Consider the following 7,339-nt stretch of genomic DNA (forward strand, 5'->3'; position numbering starts at 1 on the left):
ATACCAAAGCACAAATTAGTTTGTTGGGAGGTTTTCTTTTTTGTTTGTTTGTTTTTGTTTTTGCCTTGGTCCTGAACTCTAATGATAAAATTATGTAAAATGATATTTAAAAAAATTCAATTCCATTTAACAAAATAGCATTAAGTGTCATAATGGCAATATATTTGAATGGCATTATGAAAATTGTTCAGGGTGTGCATAAATTAATATATTAATAGGAGTTCATGTTTTTGTAGATACGCATGGCTGAAATATATAATGAGAAATAAGAACTAAATTGCTGCTGACTTTCTGCTCTCTGTGTTGGCACATATCCTTTGAATATTGGGAGCCATTTATCCAGGTTAACTAAAGGCGATAATAAGGATAATTCCATGTTTGCTTGATAGTGAACAAGTAATTGTACCTGTGGGTCATTTAAGTACTATCATCACCTAAGCACCAAACTACACATTATCCAAAAGAAGCATAATTGTATTTATTAATTATTTGATTTATAATTCAATATTACTGAATGAATGAGCTGCAGCTGTAATTCTTCACAGCAGGAAACATATCCTGTCCTTTTGTCAGCCCTTCAAGCTAGATGAGACTAAGAAACCAAAGTTATGCCCTCTAATACTACTTTTTTATATTGTTATCATAACTGAAAATTGCAAGTTGAAATATGCTTCCTTTCCATTCCTTTATCTTCATGATAATTAAGGACAGTTCTTTCAGAACACTTCCTCAAATTATATTTCTTTCCCAGACTCAGATCCTTTTTTATTTTTATTATTTTTAAAAATGATAAAAACTTAACAGCTTTTATTGATACATGTAACAATCATTTAAGCATTAGCAACAGTAACTTCAACTTCCACCCCAGGTTCAATGCTGATAGATGTTATATGTTTGACAATCTCTGAAGGAATGTGTAAATCAGTGAAGCACATTTGGAAATCATCCCAAGTTTTGGAATCTTCACCACATAGTGTTTTTCTCGTAGTGATTCACAGAGTCTTAGTAGGCATACGAACAGGCCCTTTCACTTTTAGATTTTTTTCTCTAGCACCTCTGATGAAATTTCCACAAACCTTTTCAAGAGACTTCACATTCTAATTTGTCAAAATAATTCTGATTCGATGAATTGCTACTTCTTGTTCCACAGGGGTCTTCCCAGTATTTTTAAAAGCCATAGTTGCCATGAAGCTTTCCTGACTGACTTAACCCCATCTTAAGTGAGCATCAGAAGCCCAGGGAACAGTGGTAAGTCAGGAAACAAAGAAGGAACCACAATATTGACAACGATCCAAAGGAGAGACTCGTATTCTTTTAACTGATAGTTGTCTTGCTGGTGGTTCTTCTTCCTGTTCCCTGTGGTCATTCCTCCAGCCCATTAGATGTATTATTGATTCCAAAAAAGATGTGTAGACGTGTGCATAAAGCCACATGTCCTAATACTATGCTCTTGTAAGCACAAATCTTGAATGGGCAAATTCCTTGGCTTTACTACCGTATTTTTGAGAAGACAGCAAATGTCTGAAAGCTAAAGGGAGAATTAATGTAATCCTAGAGCTAGGCAAGCAACTATTACAGGAAGGCAGAAACAGATAACAATACCTTATATTAATCCTTTTCTCAGTGTCAAACCAATCTCAAGATGTATTTTTCTGCTCGATTTCAGAAGCAAATAGTTTGTGTTATATCACCTGAAACATTCCTGTCCACCTCAAACAACATGTTTCACTTTGCTGTAGGCCAGTCCCAAGAATGTAATTGCTAGTTCACATAGGAAGGAATGTTCATACAACTGAGTCAATATTTGTTAACAACATTTTATTTACAAAGCAAATCCTGGAATGATTTTACTAATAGAAATCGTGGCAGTACAGTGGTTGGAATTCCGTATCAGAGGCTAATTCTGCCCACTGGCAGCAAGTTTGATTCTCCCTGGTTCAAGGTTGACTCAGCCTTCCATCCTTCCAAGATTAGTAAAATGAGGACCCAGATTGTTGGGGGCAATATGCTGATTCTATAAATTGCTTAGAGAGGGCTGTAAAGCACTCTGAAGCTGTATATCATTCTAAGTGCTATTGCTATGCTCCTATTTTATTAAATTTATGGTAAAAGTCAGCGACTACTTCAGCTTCAACCACAACAACACAAGACAGAGCACACAACATATTTAAACTTAATATTAACGGCTCCAAACTTGACTGTAAAAAATATGACTTTAATAACCGAGTTGTCAAAGCGTAGAACTCATTACCGGATTCCATAGTGTCATCCCCAAACCCCCAACACTTTACCCTTAGATTATCCATGGTTGACCTATCCAGATTCCTAAGAGATCAGTAAGTGGTGTGCATAAGTGCACTAGAGTACCTTCCGTACCCTGTCCTATTGCTCTTCTATATCTCCTATACCTTTCTTCTATTCCTATATCACTTCTTCTATTCTTTCATTGATATGTTTTATTCCTATATCTTCTCTTCTCTTCTTTCTTGGATATATTTTACTATAAGTATATCCTCTTTAACCTTCATTATGTATTTTATTATGTGTATACCCACTAAAACCCTCATTGTGTATTGGACAAAATCAATCAATCAATCAATCAATAAAATAAATAAAATACTGAGTAAACTGAATAGACAATGAATTCCCAGAGTTACCCTGCAACAAATAAAGTACCCTATTTTATATAGTATTGTGCAGAGTGACCTAATATGGAAAAGTGGACTTTGGAACAGAAAAACACACACTGATGTTGCCTTGATTTGTGTGACAGATTTATGGTGACAAATAGTGTCAACCCCATTTTTACCCTTCAAGCATGGTTGCCTGCATGCTGTAGTGATGGAACAATAAGGCAATTCAAATAAGTTCTAAATAATTAATAATAATAATAATAATAATAATAATAATAATAATTTATTGTTTATAATAATGTCTTATGAGCCTTTTATTTTCAGGGAGTTTAGAATTAAGACTGAGCACAGGAGAGGAACAATTTTAAATTATCCTAATAGACAGTTGTCCATCTTCTCTGTGGATAACTGCTCTTACTGTTAAGAATGGTTTCTGGAAATTTGAGTTTATTATTCCCTGTATTATGGGTGAATGAACAGCAAGTCTTCTTTCTTCTGTAAAAAACTCACTCAGATACCTGAAAAATATTTTCATATAACTTTTCCTAGCTAGAAATTTCTAGATAGCTTTTCCTAGCTAGAAATTTTACATTTCTTCAAAATTTTCTCCATATTTCAAACAACTTGGAGGGGCCAGGAAAATACTGATTAATGTTAATGCCAAAAGTATATCAGGAGGCCATTTCTCTTGATATTGAAAACATACCCCATGCTGGTGAATTGTGAAATGACCTTCCTTCCTTCCTTCCTTCCTTCCTTCCTTCCTTCCTTCCTTCCTTCCTTCCTTCCTTTACATAGGAATTGAAGACAGATTCAGATTCATAATACTTCATACCAAATTAATTTATTTAAAAGTGTATACTTTAAATTTTTCACAGCATAGATCAATGTACACTGCTCAAAAAAATAAAGGGAACACTTAAACAACACAATATAACTCCAAGTAAATCAAACTTCTTTGAAATCAAACTGTCCACTTAGAAAGCAACACTGATTGACAATCATTTTCATATGCTGTTGTGCACAATCAGCTTTGAACAGAACAAAGTATTCAATGAGAATATTTCACTCATTCAGATCAAGGATGTGTTATTTGAGTGTTCCCTTTATTTTTTTGAGCAGTATATACAGTATATTACATCAAAACCTTCACTATTGAGGGTCATCGTTCCACTATGAATATAATTGTAAGAAATAGCCTTCTGAATGTTGCCATGGGAATGATTTCTATTGCTTGAGCTCTTTAAGAAGGACTATTCTTATGAAAATGCAAATTTATTCTGTCACTGTCTGGGTAATCAAAATCTACTGAGTGCCAAAAATATGTAGTGTTATTTCTATAGCTTTACAATCAAGCAACTCTCATTCAACTGTGAATCCTGAACAATTACTTCACACTTGGCTTTCTTTGGATTTCATGCATCCACTGAGACAGAAAAACACTTAGAAAGATAATATTCAGCACTTCTTTGTAATGCAATCTGATTTGTACTTATTTTTCTATTAAAGATTCATACAATGTATGAGTAGGAAGGGGTGTTTTAGGTCATACTGTTCATCTTTATGTCCATGCAGGAATCCATCAAATCTTTTCCAACAATGGCCATGCAGTCCCCATTTGAACATCTCCAGTGTGGGAGAATGCACCATTATATTAGGTGGATAACTACATTGTGTAATTTCTTTCATCACCAAAACTTTGGCCTGAAATCAAGGCTTGATCTCCATCTGTTAAATCTGTGGATCTTTGTATTAGCCTTGATTTCAATCAAGAATACATATTTCCAATTTGCATGTGGCAACTTTTTAGATATTTCTTTATTTAGATATTGTGCATTTCTAGTGCACAATCATATCTTCTCTTAATTTTCTCTGGTGCAAGTATGTGTATCTTCTGTTCATAGTGAATTTATTTATAATTTCAGATGTTGTTAGATATATGTCTCCATTGATAGATTTCAGGTGATATTAAGAATGATAGACTGGATGGGAAAATGAAATAATTCAGATTTCAATTGCAACCTGTATTAGGATGGAAAAGAATAAAATGGTTTCTATTTCCCTACAATATTATATTAGTGCATCTGTACATATCTATGTACAAAAATTTCATGATTTCATTTATCTATTTTAGAAATGTGTAATTTATTTCATGCGAACAATTTATGAAGAAGTGGCATGTAAATAAATATAAGTATAGTGATGCTATAATTCAAATGCTGGATGAGACACCTCTGCCAGTGAAAGCATTCAACTAAATGCATAGTGATGTTAATAAGATTGGAATTATGCAGAAGAAAATGAAGTTGTTGTTGTTTCTGATGAACTTAATTTCTCTTGGAAGTAGCACTGCACTTGACGGCTGATGCTACTGGCAGGATTTGCTTTCACAATTCCTTCCATAGATAATAGAATATGTAATGGGCTTCAATAAGATGCAATGATGGATCTGGCATTCATTTCATCCTTTCCAATGATTGTTAATCCACCTTTGAGTCCAATGATTGTTTGATTAAATGATGAGATTGTGGTGTGATAATAATAGCAACATGACAGCCATCATTCTTAAACATCCATGTCTCAGACAGTAACTTACTTTGTTCATGCTGTTGCTGCATATTCCATTGTCTACCATGCAACAAGTTTTACTCTTTGTCCATTAGGGCATCAAGTAATTGTTCACATCTATTTTTTTTTTGCAGACTTGTTTTTCAGCAACCATTGCCAAAATGTGGTATGATAAAGTAGGATTCTGTGGTGATCAGTAATCCATCAATACAATAATTATTCTCACCGTTCCAAAGAACCAATTGGTTTGAAGTGGCCTAAACTTCTCCCTGTGAACTTTATGCAATTTTCCATTCACTGAATAACAACATCAGCAAAAAGATTCAGGACTCTGTTACTGCTGATAGATTCCTAAAACAAACAAACAAACAAACACACATACACACACACACATACACACACACAAGAATTACTGCAATTAGACAATTTACAACTATGTCGCCTCCCATCTAATCTAACTGTAGTTCATAAAATCATACACCAAAATGTCCTTCCTGTTACTTGACTACTTCACCTCCAACTGCAGCAATACACAAGTATGTAATAGATTACAAATAAATGTAAACTGCTCTAAACTCAACTGCAGAGGTCTGTAAGGGGCGTGCATAAGCACACCATTGTGCCTACCATCCCTATCCTACTGTCCTATTGTCCTCTTTTATCAATACTTTTTACTTATTTTTATACAAACTACTATCCTATACATGTTTGACTAATAAAATAAATAAATAAAAATAAATAAATAAAATAAATAAATAAATACTCAGACAATCTTCTAAGGTCTCCTATTGTCAGTTGCTGAATGATTTATTTACAATGATTTACTGGCAGCTTCTTACGCTATTGAATTGCTGGTTAAATATCACCAGGAGGAATCCAGGACCAAGGGCATTTGTTTTGCAAACTGTAACTTGCTATGCAGGTGTGCTGTTCCAAAACTGACCAGAAAGTTGGAAGATCGTTTTAAAGAAAGTATCCACTCTTCCATTGGCATTGGTTGCCGATCAGTTTCCGGTCACAATTCAAAGTGTTGGTTATGACCTATAAAGCCCTACATGGCATCGGACCAGGATATCTGCGAGACTGCCTTCTGCCGCATGAATCCCAGCGACCGGTTAGGTCCCACAGAGTTGGCCTTCTCCAGGTCCCGTCGACTAAACAATGTCGTCTGGCGGGACCCAGGGGAAGAGCCTTCTCTGTGGTGGCTCTGACCCTCTGGAACCATCTCCCCCCAGAGATTAGGATTGCCCCCACCCTCCTTGCCTTTCGCAAACTCCTTAAAACCCACCTCTGCCATCAGGCATGGGGGAATTGAAACATCTCCCCCTTGCCCATGTAGTTTTTGTGTATGATTCTATTGTGTGCTTGTTTTTTATATATTGGGGTTTCTTTTTTTTTGGACTTTTTAACCTAAAACTGTAATTTAGATTGCTAAATATTAGATTTGTTACTATGTACTGTTTTTTACCATTGTTGTGAGCCGCCCCGAGTCTGCGGAGAGGGGCGGCATATAAATCCAATAAATCTAATCTAATCTTCCATATGCTAAAGCTCTGTTAAGATCACTGTGGATGTTGTTTTGTGATGAGATTATAACTCTTTGACACAAAGTCAGCTGTAAGCATCAGTGTGCTTGGCCTTGTCAGAAAAAAGCCTTCGCTCTTTTGAATCACCTATTTTGAAAAGAGTGCTCTCATTACAGAAAGAAAGAAACCATCAAGAGTATTGAAGACTGCTATCTCCCAGAAGTGCTCTTTTAGAATGGAAGCAGCTATTAAATTTGACTCCTTGGCTCACATTTGGATTCATTTCTCCAAGCCCCTAGGTGCTGCTTCCATGTTGTATTTATTTTGTTCTCTTTTTATTTGGGCTTAATTGAGAGATAATAACTGCAAGGACCATTAGCCATCCCACAGCATTCTGAATAAATTGGAAAACCTGAAATTCCAACACTGTAATACCACTGTAGTGGCAATTTTTACAGAGGGCATTAAATGAAAAAATGGGAATCGTTCGGGAGCAGGTCTTTCTTACTTATGTCAACTAATATCATGGGTCCAAATTATTTTGTGCTCATATTTCACCGAAATGATTTAGAGTAGTGCACATGCTTAAAGCTAAATCATACAATTTGACAT

The 7,339-nt window shown here is 35.2% G+C and overlaps 1 pseudogene; it reads right to left on the bottom strand.

Moving 5' to 3' along the window:
* Window positions 1-830: 830 nt before the first annotated feature.
* On the bottom strand, window positions 831-1,178 carry LOC139160911 (small ribosomal subunit protein uS10-like; annotated as a pseudogene).
* Window positions 1,179-7,339: the final 6,161 nt, after the last annotated feature.

The sequence above is a fragment of the Erythrolamprus reginae genome, chromosome 1, assembly GCF_031021105.1.
Source record: "Erythrolamprus reginae isolate rEryReg1 chromosome 1, rEryReg1.hap1, whole genome shotgun sequence".
NCBI lineage: Eukaryota > Metazoa > Chordata > Lepidosauria > Squamata > Dipsadidae > Erythrolamprus > Erythrolamprus reginae.